The 22,490-nt window shown below is 40.5% G+C and overlaps 1 long non-coding RNA gene and 2 other non-coding genes across 3 annotated transcripts; 1 reads left to right on the top strand and 2 right to left on the bottom strand.

Annotated features, from left to right (window-relative positions):
- Window positions 1-82, bottom strand: TRNAS-AGA (transfer RNA serine (anticodon AGA)). The gene has a single exon. It is a non-coding gene; the product is annotated as a tRNA-Ser (tRNA).
- Window positions 83-8,130: 8,048 nt separating this feature from the next.
- Window positions 8,131-8,909, top strand: LOC145039220 (uncharacterized). The gene is made up of 2 exons (XR_013679798.1): window positions 8,131-8,595; window positions 8,673-8,909. It is a non-coding gene; the product is annotated as an uncharacterized LOC145039220 (long non-coding RNA).
- TRNAS-AGA (transfer RNA serine (anticodon AGA)) lies at window positions 8,661-8,742 on the bottom strand. Its single transcript has one exon. It is a non-coding gene; the product is annotated as a tRNA-Ser (tRNA).
- Window positions 8,910-22,490: the final 13,581 nt, after the last annotated feature.

Raw genomic sequence — 22,490 nt, forward strand, 5'->3', positions numbered from 1 at the left:
CGTGGACGGCAGGATTCGAACCTGCGCGGGCAAAGCCCACATGATTTCTAGTCATGCCCGATAACCACTCCGGCACGTCCACTGATATATCATGCTCCGGCAAGTCATTATTGATGATAAAAACGTACCAAGAAAAGGGAAAAATATAGTGTAAAATTATTTATTTAAATGTCTTGTATTTATTTACGTAAAATCTCATCCCTTATTGTGTTCCCTTATCTCTCCAATACTTGATGTTCATCATGGTCAATATCGCAAGTCTTTAACATAAAAAAGTAAACATAGAAAAAAGGTGGATGTTCATTTGAGAGAGCCTAGCGGATTATATAGCCAAGTGGAGCCGCAACTTGTTATCCTTCCACTGTCATAAGCGAGAGGTATTCACAGCTCTGTGAAGCCAGCCTAATGCAGTGCCCTCTTCTCTAGGAAGCCAAGTGAGCCAAGCCTTCGCTAGAGCCACATGGTTCAACTCACAACTTGGAATGGGCAAGCCGGTATGAGCTCCAACATGACCAACCGAGCCAGTCTATGACACAGTCCGACCACCTTTGATACCCTCACTTGAGTTATAGGCAAGCGCTACCAAGCCCGGTGGAGACTTCTCTTCAAATGGGTTTTATAAAGAGATCGAAAGTTTGTGAAGCTACCGATGTGGGAACAAACTATAAATAAGGAACTTTTAGTTTGTGGTGGATATGCACATTGGATTCTTGTGGAATTATTTAATTAGCTTATTAGTTGTGTTGAGTTCTTTATTATAATAAGTTTGAAACAAGAAATCGTTTTTTGTTTTATTATGAATCAAAATTTGTAGTTGTAAGATAACTATCATGGTTGATGTAATTCGTTTTCTTTTGTAAAAACACTTTTTTGTTGTATTTCATTTTTTGAGAAGTTTTACGATGCATTTTTTATTTTGTATATTAGTTAATGATATTACCAATGGTCAAATATTATTATATGTCAGGGGTTACAAATTTTCAAGAGATTGAGAAATATTTATTTTTTTTTTTTATTTTCTTTATTTAACATCAAATATTTTCGTTCTTCAAGATTAGTAATTCTATCAATAATCAATAGTATTGCCATTTGATAACCATTAGTTTATTTTTTTGGATGTCTGGATTGAGTTTTATTGATGTAATGGTTTTTCATGGGGTGAGAAGATGAGAAAAAACGAAGGACTTATTCGTCTAATTAATAGTGAAATGTTTACTTGCGCCAACCATCTTTTTATTAGGATAAACAAATTGGTTGGCTATTGCTAATTGTTTGCCTCTTTGGAAACAAGTGTGGGTTCCATCATTGATTCCAAACTTGTAGCTTTAATTAGCAAGAGTGGGTACATCACGTAATTGAATACTAACAAAGGAAGCAAAGAAGGAAGAAGCGTGGCTTGAAAGTAGCAAGAGCAAGAGATGAATCAGCAATTAATACCAAGGTGATGTCCATGGTGGTGCTAACAGATGAGCAGCGTATATAAGCAGATAGCGTTGGGAGACGGTGGCCAAGAGCCCAAGACACATACCCAGTTCAAAGTACCTTCCAAGAAAAGTATTGAGGCGGTGGATTATATCGAGTCGATGATGGAAGCGGTGATGGAAGACAGATTATTTGAGACGAACTGGTGGGATAAAACTATCCAAGATAAACTAACTAACCCAAGGAACAATACTCTGGTCAGGTACTGTTCCTAAAAGAACATAAAATTAATCTATATATAAATTAATTTGAGTATTCTTTTTAACGTTTTAGTTTGTTTCCTTTAACTATTGAAGGATTCAAGTAGGATATGCTAGAATGAATTTGAAACCAAACTTCCAAATGAATGGTATAAAGTCACCATGTATGATCTCCATTTGAAGAGGAGGTCAAGAAAGCAAAGGTAACACGACACCATCAAATACGGATGCCATACCACGATTGAAGATATGGAAATGGATTTTTGTATCCTAGTCAAATAGGTGTTTTTATTGGCACCGGATTTACCTTGATCAAAACCATTTTACTTAACTAATACCTTTTGGAAACCTCATGGTTTATCTTGTAAAAATGTGTTAGATCTTAACACATCTCGACATCTTAAGCAACAATGAGTGATAATCCATGAACTAAGACACCTTATACATCATATTATCAAGTTAAAAGTATTTTCATGTTTAAGATATGAAAATTTAAAGCAAAAATCTTGCTAAGGGTCATATTCGTCAAGAAAACAAAGATAAGGGTAAAAAGTGACATTTTCAGTTTTTATAAGGATCACAAAGAGTGCATTTGTTTAAAACTAAGTTTTTGTGAAAATCACACTTTTTAAAGGACCAAAGGGGTAAATCTTAGCCTAATGGGATTAATTTTTTAGTCCATCTTGTAAAGTTGTGGATCCAATACATGTTCTGTTCAGTTTGTTATGATATGTTATTGTTGATGTGGTTATATGGACCGTATGTGTATCGGTATTTTGTGGGTAACTCACTAAGCTTTCGGGCTTACAGTTCAGTGTTTTGTTTCAGGTACTTTAGGAGATCGTGGCAAGGCGAATGCGTGATCGTACCGCTCCTCATGTTCTATGATTTATGTGATATGGTTCTGGGGAATACTCTGATGCTATACTATTTTGAAAACAAATGGTAATAACTTAATGGTTTTAAATGTTTTAAATTTTTTTTTTAAATTGGATTGAATTTTTCGGGTGTTACAAATTGGTATCAGAACCTTGGTTTGAGTGAATTGGAGGAACACTTGTGTAACTTCAGTCTCAAATCAAGGAAAGGATTTTCAAAATAATTTTTTTCAAAAAGGTTTTCAAATGAGTAAAGGAGGATGCAGGGTGTATGATCAGCCGAAGCCAGTAAGTAGACCCCAAAATACCATACAAGTTATTTGATTATGAGATATGTTAGAACAGCATGTTAGTACTAGGCTAGGGATCTTCAGGAATTACATGATAGAATTGTCTGATTTCATGTGGATGCTAGCCTAGGGTTTCCTTTATATGAGATTGACACCATTATCGTAGTTGCTTAGTGTATGTATCACGGTTATACATAATTAAGATCTTATAGCCTGAGAATGTTTGATTTGGCCTTATGTTCTGTTCTTGTTTGATTGGGACCTTAGGGTAGGATTGGATATTCTAAAGTCTATAGGGTCCAGCGTTATGTATGGCTAGCATACACTAGTACTGCAGCGTTGGTGGAATTTTCATGGATGGGTGGATTGTGCAAGGCCGGGAGGCCAGCTATGAGATATTTAGCATTCCTCTAGGAGTGAGGATTGAGCGCTCGCTATAACGCCCGCAGATCTGGGCTAGTCAATTTAGAGGCAATAGGGGTCGAAAACGACTTTTCGACAAAATATTGTAATCTTAACCAAGTTGTAGAATATGTCACAAGGTTTCCGTGCATATAAAGAACGCCTAAATCCGAGTTATAACGAAGAAGTTGTGACCCGTCGAAGTTTCGCGACTGAACCGGCACGGCACCGGGAAGCGTAAATAGTGAATTTACGATAAAGCGAGATTTAGCCTTAGCGCTCTAAACGAAAGTCGTAGAATATGTTAAACTAAGAACATCGATAAAAGAACTCCCAAATCTGACTTCGTATGAAGTTATGATTTTTCGAAGTTTCGAGTTAGCAGTGTACAACCCGAAATTCGAATATTAGATCGAGCGGTTTTTAGCCAACACGACCTAAACAAGAATCGAAGATCTCGTTAAGAGTAGCGTAACGAGAAAAAGATGGGTGAAAACGGACATCGGATGAAGAAGTTATGAGGATTTATCGAACCAATCCTGTCCCGGCCTGTTAATAATAGAAAATTTAAAATCAAATCAAAATTAGCCGACGAAGTCTAAACGAAAGTTGTAGAGTACGTTCCCACCTTCGCATGGATATAAAGAACGTTGAAAACGAAGCTCGTATGCGAAAGTTATGATTTTTAGAAGTCGGAAAGTGAATTTGCGAAATCTGTTGCGAGGGTGATGGCGTGGCTCAATCAGGGTCGGCGCTTGCTGATCATGCTTCGCTTCGGATTTACGACACGTCGCTCCGCAGTACGCCCCACGTCTGAAGAGGTTACGCCTCGCGTAGGTCCGATCTGATCCATCCGATAGGTGCAAGACAGCTGGGTCCGAGCTGGTGGTCTTATCCGAGGATTACGCCCAGCGTACCCTCGGTACGCCCAGCGTAAGGTCTGAAGCTCTGGCTATAAATAGAAGGCCGAGGCTGCCATATTTCTTCACTCCAAAATCTCTTCTTTCTCTCACTAATTTCTCTCTCTAGAGTTCCAACCGCCCCCCCCCCCCTAAGCCCTAGTTAAACCCCTTAGCTCCCGAGGGAAGCCCCGAGGCTTCCAGGGTCCCGAGAAAAAGAGTCTTTTGGTTTCGAAATGCTGCTCCAATTAAGTTCCGGTTTTCGATAAAATTCGTTGTAAGTGTGCTACGCTTACGCAATTTTTAATATAACTTTCAAATAATTATAGGAATGTTATTAGGTCCTTAAAATAGTTATTTGGGCTATTATTATGAGTTATATTGAGTGTTATTAACGCTTATATAATAATAATAATAGTCAGACTAATTAAATTGTCGTGGTTATCGTTAGACTAAACCCTAGTGGTGTTGATACTAGGTTTTATAGAAGTAAGTTGTTTTGAGAAGTATCGAAGCGCTGTTCGAGTACTAAGTCACCACCTTTCAGGTGAGTGCATAGTTACTTTCATCTTACACATAGATATGAAGTATTTTATATAAGTTACGTGCTATGTGTGTATATTATCTAAGTACTTGTTGTCTATGCTAAATGAATGATTTTATACATGTTTTAAATAATTTAAACAATATATGTATTTTACATCTACTATAATGTCGGGGTAAACATGGGTAGATATAATAGATGGAATATGAGTTGAATGATGAGTTGAGAGGTGTTATAGACCATGAGGTGAGGGTGAGAGGTGGACGAAGTGAGAAGCCTTTTCCCAAATGATGGCCCCGTCATTCAACAGAGTATGGATGACAACCACAGACTATTCTAGACAGTCCAGTGGAACACTAGCAGGCTCGCAACCTGTAGGTGTTGTGAACGATGTGTTCACCCGGTGTACTCTAAACCCTGGTGATCATGCAAACTTGATGCCTAAACCCTGGTGATCATGCAGACTTGATGCCTAAATCCTGGTGATCATGCATACTTGATGCCTAAACCTTGGTGATCATGCAGACTTGATGCCTAAACCCTGGCGACTATGCAAACTTAGTGCCCTTTGTGTAAACCGTGGCAATGATGGACTTTGTGCCGATTCCTTAGGATGATCCTTAGGAATGAATGAACGAGGAATAACTAATTCTTAGGGTAGATCCTTAAGATTAAAGAAGATAATGGAGATGGGTAATTGGGTTGATTGTTTGATTGTTTAAACATAATAATTAAATTATTGTGGGTTGATAACCATATGTACTCACCAGGTTTCCCAACCTGACCCACTCAGTTTATTTATATCACATGAGTTGATATGAAGTCACATTACACTGAGAGATTTAAAGAGATGTAGATCACTAGTGTAAATAAATGTAAGTTCTGTTTATGCTTATGTTTATGTATTAACGATGACATCCCAAACGTTTTGAAATGAATAAAATACGTTTCTTAAAAAATGATTTAATAACGTATTTATCGTGTTTTTCTGGGAACAAATTCCGCAACATTTTTATTAAAAGAAGAACTCTGATTTTTATAAAGCATAAAAAAAATCGGTCTTTTCTGGCCGTGAAAATGGGGATGTCACACTCGCCATGTTGTGTATAGTGTTAGGGTCTTGTGATGATACTTTAGATAAATATGGGTAGGTGTGGAAGGTAGTAGGGGCCCATACTACTGAAAGCACAGGACCCATACACATGTCAAGTAAGTCACAATCCCTAGGGTTGGGTTGGGAGCTGGTCCCCTATCATTATATTGATTATCAGAGATCTTTCTGGTGTCTTACCAGAATGGTGGTTACGAGACGGCTTGAGACGGATTCGGGTTAGGATCGAGAGTTGACAGCTAGGATAGGCTAGTGTTGTTAGAGGCTCATGTCTGTGAGATTATCCGGGAGGAGGTGATCGAGATTGTTTGGGGACAGTTGCTGGAGATGTTTGGGTCTATCAAGACCGCCATGGTTGAGTATTTCGACGAGCGCTATACAGCTAGTGTCGAGACGATTGACGTGGCAGCTATAACAGCTGTAACGACGGCAGGGGAAGGAGCTGGTCGAGCTTTCTAGTACCATGACTTGTTACTGGGACATATTCTGATGAGCAGAAGGTTGCAGTTACTTGGGATCAGGGAAATGTTTTGTACTTGTTACATTCTGCAGGTTAAGTGGGAAAGTCTAGCACATGAGTTTCTAGATTTGAGGCTTCGGGGGTTTGCTCGAGGCCGGAATGTGAGTCGCGGGGACTTCGGAAATGAGTAATGATTATGTTCAGCTGGAGTTATGCAACTGTAATTTGAATGGTTAATTGATAGGACTGGAATGTTATTTTCCCAGGGCAAGGATTATACCCTTTCAGTTTATGAGTTTGAAGGGTTGAGCATGCTTGTGACACAGGATCAGGTTGTATTCCAGCTCGGGTCAGTTAGTCGCAGAGGTTGGCTCAGGAGTTCTTGGAGCTGAAGCAGGATTCTGAGTCGGTGACGGAGATCACCAGGATGTTCACTAAGAGGGCGATGTTTTGCCCGGAGTTTGCTTCAGAGCAGGCTCAGATGTCCCGATACCTGAGTATGCTCAAGAGGGACATCAGCCAGTTTGTGTCCACGCAGAGGTGCGAGACCTTGCTGGAGTTGCAGGAGGCCGCTCGACGACGTGAGTTGGAGATTGAGTTACAGTTGAGGGAATAGAGGCAGGCCTCGACACAGTCGCAGCTGGCGCCGAAACGGTCCAAGATCGTTGATACTAGGTTGGGAGATTAGAGCAGCCGCACTTGTGGGAAGTGCGGGAAGGGTCACACTGGAGTTTGTAGGTCTGGTGGTGCGTGCCGCAAGTGTGGGAGAGAGGGGTATTACGCAAGGGATTGCCGTCAGACAGCCCCAGTCCAGGATATAAGGATTTGCTATCAGTGTCATCAGGTTGGTCACATGAGGGCCAACTGTCTACAGCTTAATGCAGGACCTGTGCATGCTCTAGCACCAGCCACTTTGAGGATTACAAATGGAGGTCAGGGTGGAGCAGAGCCCCCGAGGGCTCAGGGGCGTGCTTTTCAGCTTATAGCAGAGGATGTCAGGGCAGAGCCGGATACAGCTGCAGGCATGTTTCCTTCTTGATATCTTGTTATCTTATGGTTGTTATGGAGTATTATATCTGCTAGTCTTGTTCGCATAATTTATGGTATTGTATCCGTTCGATCTTTTGGGCTTATGGTTTTATTGGGGGGTCGGTAGTTAGGGGTTGAAATCAATTAGCATCCAAGGAATTGATGGTCAGATTTTGATTGCATGGTCTTGTTGTCGCGTATAGCAATTGCGATTTGAAAAGTGTTCAACGAAGAGTCGAACTTCCTTAGAGTTCGAGATGTGCGATGTCGGATAAGTAATTTTTGTGGAGGTTGCTCGTTTTGATTCAGTTCAAGTAAAAGAGAATTTGTTGAGTAAGAATGTTTAAGTGATGCCGGTTGGGTCACCAGTGGTTGGAAGTCAGTGCTTTAAGTGGGGGAGAATTGGAAAATTCTCACATATCACTTTAGTTGTTATTTCTTTGAAATTTTTGTTTAAAACCTCTATAATAAAGTGAATTCTCCAACAAAATGTTTGAAAAATGAAATCGATCATAGTGCATTTAGAGAGAAAATTCTCCAACAAAAAGTTTGAAAATGAAAGAAATTTTTTTTCCGATTTTTACCCCTGAAAAAAGGGAATTTACAGATCGACTACGAACGTACAAATCGCTAAATAACGGATATATTTTAACGACTTATATGTTCGTAGATGGACAAATAAAATCGCAGATGAACTGAGTCCATCTATTTTTGGTGGTTTTTTTTTTTTCAATTTGAGTTGTTCTTTTGTTTTTTTTTTTATTACTATTTCCACATAGTAATGAAAAGATTAAACTATATTTGTAATTTTTTTTAGTTGGATTAAGAAATAACAACGTTGGCTACAAAATGATTCAACCAAATGAAGAAGGTGATATTCCTTCCTTTGTTATGGAGAGAATTTGCGATCCTTTTCTCCGCCGCACCAAATTACAACTATGCCCCTGCCCCCTGGAGATTGCCCACATGATTCTATGCAAATTCATGTTCTCCCAAATGTTAGTGTCTTAATCTATTTCTTGCAATTTCATGGATTAAGATTTCCGACCCATTTTTTGATTAGGAACTCAAAAAATGTCTTCTTTCTCTGCTTTTTCGAGTGTGTATGCAGATTCTATCAAACCCTAACTTGTGAAAAAAAACACACCAACAAAGATCTGTAAAGCACAAGGGAGATTTTTTCCAGAATCTTCATACCAAAAAAACAATGGCGTACAATTCAATCGATCGAAAACTTGATTGCAACTTATCCGGAGCCTGACGGAATATACGACGATCAGAGACCCGATTTCTGCTATAGGTTTGTGTTCTTCCCCTTTCGATCGATTTGATGATTTTAACGTCATAAAAGTTAAAAACTTAAATCGTGGACGGCAGGATTCGAACCTGCGCGGGCAAAGCCCACATGATTTCTAGTCATGCCCGATAACCACTCCGGCACGTCCACCGATGTCTCATACTCCGGCAAGTCGTTATTCATCGTAAAAGCGTGTCAACAAAAGGGAACACAGTTGTGTTCGATTGTTCCTAGTCGATGTATATTTATTTAAATCAGCCTAAAATAAAAAAAATAGTGTAAAATTATTTATTTAAATTATATTTTATTAGCGGATATACATCGATGTATATTTGAATGTCTTGTATTTATTTATGTAAAATCTCATCCCTTATTGTGTTCCCTCTTCTCTCCAATACTTGATGTTCATCATGATCAATATCGAAAGCACTACATACAACATATCAAGAATTCCAAACCTCTTCCTTTTGACCAAACCACTTTTGTATTTATGCATCTATCTTTTTCACAAGTTAAGGTTTCAATAATATGCATATACACTTCATAAAGAGTATCAAAGACAACTCTTTGAGATAAAAAAAAAAAAAAAAAAAAAGTTTACAAAAAATATAGATGTTCATTTGAATTGCATTATTTTTAGAAGTTTTACTATGCATAGTCTTTTTTATTTTGTTAATTAGTTAATGATATAACCAATTGTCAAATATTGTTGTAAGTTAAGGTTAAAAAAAAAAAATCTCAAGAGATTGAGAAATATGTAGTCTTTTTAATTTTAAAGAGTACACGTTTTTTGGGTTGTTTTATTTGCTTTATATAACAATTACATTTAACAACAAACAAATTCATTCTTCATACTATAAAACTTAGTTAGTGATCAATTATATTGTCATTTGATAGCCCTTAGTTTTTTTTTTTCTTTATAGTTTTTGGTGGGGGCGAGAGGATAAAAAGAAATGAAGGACTTATTCGTCAAATATTGAAATATCCAAATATATATTAGTTAGTACTTGCAGAAACCATGTGTTTGGCAAAACTAGCTAGTAGCGGGTAGCAGGTAGCGTTTAACATTTTTTTTGTAAATGTTACATGAAGTAGTTTTTCGATTTGGAACATTTTGTTTAAACTAAACGCTAGAAATTTGTATTGTCAAACAAAACTTTCTGTTTAAAATTGAGTATTTCGTCAAACACTATAAACTAAAAGCTCTCAAACGCTTCCAAACTAGTGGCGCATCCAGAAAGAAAAATCAAGGGTTGCACAAATTCTATAGGGGTTGCACTACTAGAAAAAAATTTGTTTCCGAACGAAGTTTCCGTCACAAAATCATCACTAAACCGATGAATTACCATTAAACTTATAATTATCAGACTTTGTGATGGATTACCGATGGATTTCTAACGGATTTGTGACGGATTTTCGAAAAAAAAAACACGAAATTTACATTTGACAGGAAAATTGGAGGGGTAGCCCGGGCTACATAATAGCTCCGCCCATGTTCCAAACGCTCCGTGTCGAATACGTCTTATATTGGGTTTAAAGAACCACTTTAATTACGATAAACAAATTGGCTGTCTTCTATCATCTTTCTTGATTTTTGAGGTGCTTTTTCTTATTGAAATGAAAATATATCTAATTGTTTGCCTCTTTGGGAACAAGTGTGTGTCCATCATTCATTCTAAACTTGTAGCATTAGCAAGAGTGGGTGGGTACTTACTGCTTATGCTTATTTGTTATTACTAGTATCCGGAGTTAGTCTCCCATTAATACTTCACCGTGAATCACCTTCTCTCTGTGATCCTCGCTACTTACTGCTTATGCTTATTTGTTATTTCAATGCATCTGGGAATCAAAAATAAGTAACTTGCCGGCCCTCTTCCTTTACGTCCTTCACCCAGCTAGGCAAACGCGGCGCAACTCAGTCGTGCAAGTTCATGTCGGATTACGAAATCTGGAGTAATGATCGAAATTGAATGTCTTTAGTCAAAAAACAGCGAAAGCTGTCCTTGCCATTGAAAAGAGTGCCATGGCCTAAATAAAGTCATCCAAGCCTTTACGCCGTTGATTTGATGCCATCTTCCGTTATCTCCTTGATCGACTGTCCTTAAAAAGAGCCAATGCCAGCTACTCTTCTAAGCCATAAAGCGAGGGGCTAACCGGTATTAACTCCTCCCATCCCGCTACGCTTCTTCCTTCCCACTGTAAAGGGAATCAAAGGATACCCGTTCGTAAGCTTTCCCAAAGCTTCACTCACTAACAATCCTAATCCACTTAGTCGATTAGTTGCTGGTCGTTCACTTAGCTTAGTGTTAGGGTTTTGAGGCTAGCCCCTTGTTCCCTTAGTGCTCAGACCTTAGCCTACTAGCTAATCGATTAACTACAACCCCACTTCAAAGCAAGAAATCTCAATACTCTTCCAGGTGGTGGACCCAAAGCAAGCTTTATCCATATAACCTTAAGCGGGATAGGTGGTAGTAGAGACAGTGGACCGAATTGACCTAGCATTATCCTACCGACCCATAGCCCATACCTTTCTCGACCGAAGCCATAAGTAGTAGTTTAACGCTTGATCGAAGCGGCAATTACCAGAAAAGAAGATCAGAATCAGGGCTCGAGGTCACGTATAATAAGATCCGAAATCTCTACTGGTTGTTTCGATCCACTAATGTGACATCCCGATATTTCAACTACATGTAAACGACCTAAAAAGTCAAGTATTGTAACCACGTTAGTTGTAATAAAATTAACTTCGAAAATAAGATATCCAAAAATCACTAATTAAATTACCTATCATGTTAAATGTCATTAAACCGTGATCGTATGTAAAAAGAATACCCAAATCCGACTTCGTATAAGAAAGTTAGGAAATTTTCAAGTTCGGCTTAACGGCAGACGGCTAAATACTCGAATCGGAGATCGAACGACTTTTGATCGGAATGACCTAAACGAGAATCGAAGGTCTTGACAATGGTATTTCAGCGGTAAAAAGTCTGGCAAAAACTGACATCAGATAAAGAAGTTATGAATTTCTAAAGAAATTTTCTTACCGCGACCTTTTAAAAATAAAGAAGAAATGTCTCACCTTCGCGTGGATATAAAGAACGTCGAAAACGGAGTTCGTATGAAGAAGATATGAATTTTTGAAGTTTATTAAATAATTAAAATATAAATTTTAATTAAAAACCCTTGGTATTATCCGAAGGGGAGTTATTAGATAGGGCCGAGTTATGCCCAACGTAAGCCCGTACGCCCAGCGTACGCGAGGCCTTGGCCTCGGATCGTCCACGTCGCGCCTATGCGAGGTTATGCCCCGTCCCATCCGAGCTCCGAGGCAGTCGAGGACTCGGTCATGCATGACGCACGCGTACGCCCAGCGTACGAGGTCGGTTCCCAGTCCCTATAAAAGGGATGCGAAGGTTCCGAAGAAAATGCACCATTTCTCTCATTTCTCTTGCGTTCTTGCCTCGTTTTCTGTGCCCGTGATAGCTTCATTTTAATTACTTCTTTTTATAGTTTATTTTAGCATATTTCATTCATAATTTAGATAATTTCCATGCATATTTTCCTTTTTGTTATTTTATGACTATTTCGGGTACTCTCGAATCTTGTGAGCATAATTGCAGGTTTTCGGGTCTAGCGGAGCGGGAGTGTTCGGGACATATAGGAGGCGATGAGATTTGGTAGACAAAAATGATGTTGGGCTTGATGGGTAGTGGCGATGATGCATGGAGTGATCTTGATGATTATTTGAAGACTTGGAGAGAAATAAACTTTAAATTTGCAAGATGCGGGGGAATATTCAAGCGTACGTAAATTATTAATCGGGCGAATTCACGAGCTTTGGAGGATTTGGAGAGCTCAAATTGGGCTTAAAATGAAGAAAAACTTGAAGAAACTGGGCTAGGAGGTGATTGGATTCGATCTGGACCAAGTGGGCTAAGCTATGGAGGCCCAAAACCTCAAAGATGCTACATCCAGGGACCACCCGCACAACCCACCCGCGCAAGAGCACGCGGGTCGCGCAACCTCCTGCAGGGGCAATTTCGGAAATTCTTCTTTTGAGCTATTTGAGGAAGGTTGGTGCCCATCTTTTGCATACTCTTGGACATCCGATTTTTGAAGATTCTCTCTGGAGTTTTGAAGACTTTTGAAGGCCAAGAACCCTTGAAGAACATCATATTTTTACCTCTTGATTCTTGCTTAATGTTTGGTAAAAATTTCTCTAACTTTGTTTCTTTGGGTTTAGCCATGCTTGGCTAAGCTAATCTTGGTTGACTTTTGGTTAATCCTTTGAACTTTTGTTGAATGTTGAAGAATCCATGAACATGTTCTTGAATCTTTATGGAAATGTTTTGTGTTTTAACATCTTATCATTACTTGTATGTTTTAGTTCATGAGTTTAAATGTGTTTGTGGTGATTAGTTGGCTAATTTCTTGATTAAGTAAAGGATCCTCAAATTAGCAAACAACAAATGATTTTTGTGTTGTTTTTGCTTCACACAATCATAAAAACATTTCCTCCAACATGGTGGTGAAAGCATTTGACCCCTCTTGGATTTGGTGACTTTTTGGTTCTTAATGCTAGTTGACTTTCACTAATTACATGCTATTTGGAATTAGTGACTTTGACTAAGGAAATTGTTATGAGCTTCTCTAGCCATTTCAACAATTAAGAAAAGTCTAGGTAATCTCAAGCTCCTTGGATTACTATAGCCAAATTGAGGATTTAAAACAAGTATTGCACCATTGAATTCTAATGATATGTTCATCAAAAGTCAAAGTGAGAAAACTTTAAGTCAACAATCTTTCCCTTATTGATTTTACATCAAATTCTTATTTTTGTTGCAATTGTCTATTTAAATCATAGTTAATTCTAGTTTGTTTCAAGTATTTCAAAACATCAAAACCCCCATTTTTAATTTATTGTCATATTGCAAGTATTTTACAAAGAGATTTTTCATAGAGTTATCAAATTGAACCAGTCTCCGTGGATTCGATCCCTTTACCACTATACACTATTTTAGTGTGTAATAATTAGGGTTATTATTTGTGTTGGCCTCGACAACCACCAAATTTTTGGCGCCGCTGCCGGGGATTGGTTTATTTTTAATCAATTTGTTTCTCTATGCCCAGATCTCAGCGTACAGGTGACTTGATTTACAATCCAGAAATCGAAAAAGAAGCAAGGCGTTTGGCGAAGGAAAAGCGAATTGAACGTGGTCAAACTTCTAATCCTCACGGGGATCCGGAGGTCGAAACCGCTTCATTAAGCGACATAGAGCCCGATTCTAGTCCCAACCTTCGCCAAGAAATTCCCGAACACCACCCCTACAACAAAACCCACCCATTATTGAACCAATTGAAATGGCGGACGGAGGAGAAGTTCCCGAAAGAACTTTGAGGCAAATGATGGAGACCGATGTTACACAAACTCCAACCGGTATCAATTACCCGGTTTTGGAAGGAGGCTCGGAGTTGAAGTCAAGTTTAGTCCATCACCTACCGACTTTCCATGGATTGGAGAATGAAGACCCTCATAAGCATTTGAAGATGTTCCACATTATTTGCACTAGCATGAAGCCACAAGGGTCAACCGATGACCAAATCAAGCTAAGGGCATTCCCCTTTTCATTGGCCGATAGAGCAAACGATTGGTTATTCTATCTTCCACCGGGGTCGATCAACTCATGGACCGACATGGCAAGAGCTTTCCTTGACAAGTTTTATCCCGCCTCAAGAGTCTCAAGTCTTCGAAATGAGATTTGTGGAATCTGCCAAGGTCAAAATGAGACTTTCCATGATTATTGGGAGAGGTTCAACAACTTGTGCTATAGTTGCCCACAACACCAAATTCCGGAACAACTCCTCATTCAACACTTCTATGAGGGATTGTTGCCAATGGAGAGAAGACTAGTTGATGCCTCAAGTGGTGGAGATGTCTTTAGTAAAACCCCACAACAAACAAGACAACTTTTCAACACCATAGCCGCAAATTCACAACATTTTGGCCCTCGCCAAGACATGAAGAGAGACACACAACACAAAGTTAATGAAGTGGGAACATCGAATCTTGAGTCTCAAATAAAAGATCTAACATCCGTCGTCCAAAAGCTAGCCATGGGACAAACTCCACAAGTGATGGTTTGTGGAATATGTGCAACCATGGGACATCCTACGGATATGTGTCCCATCCTTCAAGAAGATGCGGAGCATGTGAATGCCACGGGAGAATTCCAAAACTACCACAACAAACCATCCGGGTACCAAAATGCATATAATTCAAGTTGGAAACCAAATCCCAACGGAAGCTACAACCCAAGACCATTGCCTCACAATGCATTGGTTAGACCGTCCTATCCACCACCACAACCTCAATACCAACATCAACAACCACACTATCAATCCAAAACGCACCCTCCACATCATCATCAACAATCTCCTCAATCTCAACCAAGTAGCTCCGGAATGTCTCTTGAAGACATTGTCAAATCTCTAGCCACTAGTACCCAACAATTCCAAAAAGAGACAAGGACTAGTATCTCCAACCTTGAAGCACAAATGGGAGATATAGTTACGTCCATAAGCAAGTTGGAATCCTGTGGTAAACTCCCTTCTCAAACCGAAAAGAACCCAAATGTCAATGTGGTGACCTTGAGAAGTGGCAAGCAAGTCGGAGAAAGTAGTTCAAAGAAGAAGCCAAGGGAAGAAGAGGAAGAAATAGAGATCATTCCCATTGAAGAACCTACAGTCAAGAACGATGCACAAGCCGGAGTTCCAAAGAAGTCCATCCCTCTAGTAACACCAATAGCCACTCAACCACCGTTCCCCTCTCGACTTGCAACTTCAAAGAAGAATATGGAGGAGAAAGAGATTTTGGACACCTTCCGAAAGGTGGAAGTAAACATCCCTCTACTTGATGCAATCAAGCAAATCCTGAGATATGCAAAGTTCTTGAAAGAACTTTGTACCAACAAGAGGAAGTTGAAGGGAAATGAGCAAAATTTGATGAATGAAAACGCATCCGCGGTTTTACAAAGGAAACTTCCACCCAAATGCAAAGATCCCGGAATGTTCACGGTTCCTTGCAAGATTGGAGATGTCACTTTTAGTAGTGCTATGCTTGATCTTGGTTCTTCTATCAATGTCATGCCCTATTCAGTGTATGAATCATTAAATGTCGGACCCTTAAGTGAAATCGGTGTCATAATCTCTCTTGTGGATAAATCAAGTGTCTTTCCTAGAGGTGTTTTAGAAGATGTCCTAGTGCAAGTGAACCAATTAGTCTTCCCGGCGGATTTCTATGTGATTGATCTAGATGAGCAAGTGTCTTCCAAATCGGCTCTAATCTTGCTTGGGAGACCGTTTTTGAAGATGGCTAGGACAAAGATCGATGTGTATGCGGGAAGTTTGACAATGGAGTTTGATGGTGAAACAATAAGTTTTAATATTTATGATGCCATGAGATATCCTAGTGATGTTTCATCTTTGTACTTTGTTGATGTTGTTGAGCCAATTACTCAAGAATTGTTGGAGTTATCTAACGGTGATATGTTGGAGATGATCTTAAGCAAAGGATTCGATTGTGGGAAGCTAGCCGAGCAATTAAAGTTTTATTCTTTGGATCCGGAAGTTGAGAAGTTGGTAAATAAAATGGAAATGAAAAAATCCACAAGATTAGATGTCAAGCAAATTGAATTGTCCCAAACTCATACAAAATTGTCTCCATCCCTTGTTCAACCACCCGAATTGGAATTAAAGGTCTTACCTCAACACTTGAAGTATGCCTACTTGGGAAAGAATGAAACCCTTCCGGTTATCATCTCAACTCATTTAACCGAATTTGAAGAAGAGCAACTCCTCAAGGTGTTGAAGGAGCATAAGGAAGCCATGGGTTGGACGATTGCGGATATCAAGGGTTTGAGCCCCTCCACTTGTATGCACAAGATCTTAATGGAGGATGAATGCAAGCCAAGTAGAGACGCGCAAAGAAGGCTAAATCCACCAATTATGGAAGTCGTGAAGAAAGAGATATTAAAGCTTCTTGATGCGGGGATGATCTATCCAATCTCGGATAGCAAGTGGGTGAGTCCGGTGCAAGTCGTTCCAAAGAAGACGGGAATCACGGTGGTCGAGAACAACAAAGGTATGATGGTCCCCACCCGTGTGCAAAACGGGTGGAGAGTATGTATTGACTACCGCAAACTCAATGCGAGCACACGAAAAGATCATTTCCCATTGCCTTTCATTGACCAAATGTTAGAAAGGTTGGCCGGGAAATCCCATTATTGTTGTCTAGACGGGTACTCTGGTTTTCACCAAATCCCGGTGGCACCGGAAGACCAAGAAAAGACAACATTTACATGCCCATTTGGTACTTTTGCATACCGGAGAATGCCATTTGGATTGTGTAACGCCCCGGCCACTTTCCAACGTTGTATGGTTAGTATCTTTTCAGATTATGTTGAAAACATAATTGAGGTTTTTATGGATGATTTCACGGTACATGGCAACTCTTTTCAAGAATGTTTGACTAATCTCACAAAAATTTTAAAAAGATGCATTGAAACAAACCTGGTTTTGAATTTTGAGAAATGTCATTTCATGGTGAGTCAAGGTCTCATTTTGGGTCACATTGTGTCTAAAAAAGGAATTGAGGTAGATAAGGCCAAAATTGATGTTATTCAAAGCTTACCTTACCCGACTTGTGTTCGGGAAGTTCGTTCTTTTCTGGGCCATGCAGGTTTCTAACGAAGATTCATCAAGGATTTTTCAAAGATAACAAGACCAATGTGCCAACTCTTGCAAAAGGAGGTCGATTTCGAGTTCAATGAGGCGTGCAAAGAAGCTTTTGACAAGCTCAAAGAGTTGCTTACATCCGCTCCCATCATGCAAGCACCAAATTGGGATCTCCCTTTTGAGATCATATGTGATGCAAGCAACTATGCGATTGGCGCCGTTTTGGGTCAAAAGAATGGGAGGGCCTCCCATGTGATCTATTATGCATCAAGGACACTAGACAATGCCCAAAGCAACTACTCTACCACGGAGAAGGAGCTATTGGCCATAGTGTTCGCCTTGGAGAAATTTAGACAATACCTACTTGGTACCAAGGTCATAGTGTATTCGGATCACGCAGCTCTTAAGTACTTGATGACGAAGAAAGATGCAAAGCCGAGACTCATCCGGTGGATCCTACTGTTACAAGAATTTGACTTGGAAATCCGGGATAAGAGCGGATGCGAGAACCTCGTTGCCGATCATCTAAGTCGGATCACTTCAAATGAAACTCCTCTCCCATTGCGGGACGAGTTTCCGGATGAGCATCTCTTTTCCCTTACCCAATCTATTCCTTGGTATGCCGATATCGTTAACTTTTTGGTCACAAAAAGGTATCCCGACACATTCACGCGTTCTCAAAAAGACAAGTTGAAAAGTGATGCAAAATACTATGTGTGGGATGAACCTTATTTGTGGAAACATTGTCCCGATCAAATCATTAGGCGATGTGTGCCCCAACAAGAGCACCAATCCATTTTGCAATTTTGTCATGAATTTGCTTGTGGGGGACAATTCGGACCTAGCCGGACTTTGAGAAAAGTCCTTGAATGTGGATTATTTTGGCCAACCATGTCACGCGATAGTTATATGTTTTGCAAAAGTTGTGAGCGGTGCCAAAGGACGGGAAACATTTCGCAAAAGAACCAAATGCCCCAAAATCCAATCCTTGTTTGTGAAATTTTCGACGTATGGGGGATTGATTTTATGGGCCCATTTCCCGTATCATTTGGCAACGTTTATATTTTACTCGCGGTTGACTATGTTTCTAAATGGGTTGAAACCAAAGCCACAAGATCGGACAATGCCAAAACGGTTATCGAGTTTTTAAAGTCTAATGTTTTTGCGAGATTTGGTGTGCCTAGGGCTTTGATTAGTGATAGAGGGACGCACTTTTGCAACAAAATGATGGAGGCTCTATTAAAGAAGTATCACGTGACTCATCGCGTCTCCACTGCCTATCACCCTCAAACGAATAGTCAAGCGGAGGTCTCGAATCGTGAAGTGAAGTCTATTCTAGAGAAAACGGTGAATCCGACAAAGAAGGATTGGAGTTTGAGACTTGACGATGCCTTATGGGCATATCGGACCGCTTATAAGACCCCTATTGGAATGTCACCCTTCAGATTAGTTTTCGGAAAACCTTGTCATCTTCCCGTCGAGTTAGAGCACCGAGCATTTTGGGCGGTCAAGAAATGCAACTTCGACATTGACGAGGCTGGAAGGCATAGGAAACTTCAACTCCAAGAGCTAGAAGAATTGAGAAACGAATCCTATGAAAACGCAAGGATTTATAAGGAGAAAACGAAGCTCTTCCACGACAAGTCCATCACCCGGAAGAATTTTGAACCGGGACATAGGGTCTTACTTTACCATTCACGGTTTAAGTTATTCCCGGGCAAATTAAGATCAAGGTGGATTGGCCCATTTGTTGTAATAAAGACTTTTGACCATGGAGCGGTGGAAATCCAAAGTGAAGAAACGGGACATATTTTCAAAGTTAACGGGCACCGATTAAAGCCATTCTATGAAAGTTTTAATGCAAGTGTTATTGAAGTCATCCACTTGGATGCACCGGAGTGTTGAACCAAGCTAGAAGGACGTCTCGCCTAAGACGTTAAAGAGAGGCATTTTTGGAAAAGCTTTATGCTTTCATGTTTCTACGTTCGAATAAAGAAGTTTTGAAAATGTTTTGATACGTCTTTTGAAGTCATTTTTGAAGAAATCAAGAGTTTCTAGGTGTTTGGGGCATTTGGGATCAAGAACTTGTGAAGAAACGGAAGAAAACAGAGAAAAATCGATTTCCGGGAGCAGGGGTCTGCGCGACCCGCGCACGGGTGCGCGGCTGGTGTGCGCGGCCGGTCTTCAACATGCAACAAAAAATCAAGCACCAAACTTCATGATGTGCGCGACCCGCGCGCCCCCTCTGCGCGACCCGCGTGCTGCTTTGACGACTATCCCCTATTTTGTTGACCAACTTTGACTTTCGTTGACCAGGTGGTTTAATGAGTTGACCAACATTGACCGGGTGTTGACCACACTTGTATATGGATTAAAAACCTCCAGCAACTCTTCTTCTTAATTTCATTCTCTCAAAAACCCCTCATTCTCTCTCAAACTCTCAAGAACACATAAACCCACTTTTCACAAAAAATTGATTTCCCGGAGTTCCACCGGTCAGAATACGACGAGACCACCACCATTCTTCACCATTTTCCGTGCTCTACAAACCCCACCTAAAGTTTACTCCGATCCATCGCCGGGTCTAGGGGCGCCACCACCACCCAACTCGCGGCTTTCCGGCCATTTTCCGGCCAACTCCCACCACCTCTCGAAATTCCGACATCACCAAAGTGTTTCTTTTTCGGGGATCTTTACATCTAACCAAACAAAACCTCAAAATCTCACCAAAAATTTTCCCATAATTTTTGAGCCACCACAAGCCACCGCCGGATTTTTCACACAAATCAAGTTGAAAATATCCCTTCAATGAACAAGTCTTGCATTTAGGCACCTACGAATAACCAAAGCTTGGGGTGCACGGTAGCGGATTCCGGGTTCAAGTTCAATTTTGGGATAATACGAGTATTCTCTTTCCTTGGTTTTTATTACATTGCATTGTTTCAATTCAGTAATTGCATCCAATTATGCTTTGGAAATTGCCTAAGATCGTTAGTTGTTGCCCGGTTTATTTGGAAACATTGATTTGAGAAAGGTTGAGATTGGTTAATTTGCTTGGAAATTTGTTCAAAAAATTGTTTAAACTTTGGTTGAGATTTTCTCATTTTGTCTCATATTGCTGCCGAATTTTTGTTGGGATTATCGAATTAACCGAGTGGTGTTGTTGAAACCATTTTACATTGTCAAAAGTTGGGTGTCATTATTTCTTGGATTTTTTTTTTTGTGTTCGGTCTAAAGATAGTTGCATTGATTTGAGAGTGGTGAGGTGAGGGATTACGTTGGTGAAGTTGTTTTTGATATTGTAGGTTTCGAAAATGGGCAAAACCACGGCTCGGACACGCACCCATGGATCATCGATCGATCCTAACCCGCAAAAGGATACCGCCGGTCCATCACGCAAAGCAGCCGGTAAACGAAAAAAAAGAGGAGAAGAGGGAAGCGATCCTTCCCTTACACATGTTGAGATCAAAACCTATCGCTCCAATCTTCGGGGTCGCGCAATCCGGCCGACAAAATTCTACAAGAAAAAGTCCATGAAAAAGCTTGGGGTGCATGATGGTGTATACCATTTGTTCATAAAACTCGGTTGGCGTGGTTTTCTTCGACTTTGTGACAGAACTTACGAGGAACCCACAATGGAATTTCTTAGCACATATGCACGAGATGATGACACGGAAGTCCTCACATTCCAGTTGAAAGGGGAGCATCATAGACTCACATACGAAGAGCTTGATTCTATCATGGGTATAGACGATCCATTTCGCATCAGCCCCCAAAATCAAGAGTACCAAGATTTTCTGCGTTACCCTGATGCAAACTTTTGGATGCAAATTTCCGGTCTCCTAACCTTCAACCCAAGCCGACAGCGAGCCAAGCACATCGTTCACCCCTGTTGGCGAATTGCTCACCGAGTCCTTACGACGAGTATCTCCGGGCGTCTCGAGCCCGGTCAAATCAACAGATGTGAGCTATTTTTCCTCCGAAGCATGAGGCGTGCACTCTCCCTTAGTTTTTCAGGCTTCTTTTTAGACAAATGTGACTCCATACGCCAACGTTCCTCAGGGGAAATTTTCATCGGGGGACTTATCACGATCATAGGTTGAGCCGTCGGCCTAGACTTCCCGGATCCCGAGTACATACCTGTCGACACCCCACCGAACTTCCTGCTAGATTGTGACACTCTCATCCGGATGGAGATGTTGCTCGATCGGGGAACCCGCACGTACAGTTGGTTAGACTCTGACAAAGCCCCGGTTTACATCCTGCCAAGTTGGATCGGTTCTTCATTCGATACAGGCGACCCCGACACTTGGCTTCCTCCAGATCAATTGACCCAAGCAGGTGTATTCCCAGAATTCGGTGATGATGAGGGTGACGACGCAGAGCAACAAGAGGAAGAAGATGACGAAGAGAACGACGAGATGCCCGAAGCTGAGGATCATTTTGACCAGCCGCATCAGCAGGAGGGACACGAAGTCCCACCATATTCCCCCCCCCCCCCCCCCCCCGCATGTTCTTTGACCAATTTGCCACAATGTTCTCCACGGTGCAACGCATCGACGCCCAAACGCAAGAGAATTCGAGAGCCATCCTAGATGTGGCAAGCCGTGTTGATCGACTGGAGCAATCCTCCTCTCACACTTCCCGCCAAGTCCAGGATATGTGGGACTACCACTATCGCCACGAGCATTTCCCGCCGCCCGACCCCCCGATTTAGGTCCTTTCCGCCCTTTCCTCAAGCATTAAGGACAATGCTCGTTCTTAAGCTTGGGGTGGGGCATTTCATTTTCCTTTTATTTTTTTCATGCATTTTTAATTAGGTTGCATAACATTTTAGTTTTAAGCTAATTTTCATTCATTTTTTTAATTCCAAAAAGATTTTATTTTCTTCTTTTTCCATTTTTTATTTTTGCATAACATTTAGCTTAAGACATTAGCATTCATGCATTTTTGTTGTCTGTTTATTCTCACCTCTCTTGGATGCCATGGAACAGGTTCACAGTTATTGTATCATTATTGGTCCAGGATCTTGTTGCTATCTCACCCATCGAATCGGGACCACTAGCTGCAGTTTGGGATTTCATACTTGGGATCAGATGCTGGTAGCTTAAAGGGGTAAGTGATCATGGCCAGGTAGTTTCATGAAGAATTATGCATACAATACT

Source organism: Lactuca saligna, chromosome 4, assembly GCF_052625555.1.
Source record: "Lactuca saligna cultivar CGN05327 chromosome 4, ASM5262555v1, whole genome shotgun sequence".
Lineage (NCBI taxonomy): Eukaryota > Viridiplantae > Streptophyta > Magnoliopsida > Asterales > Asteraceae > Lactuca > Lactuca saligna.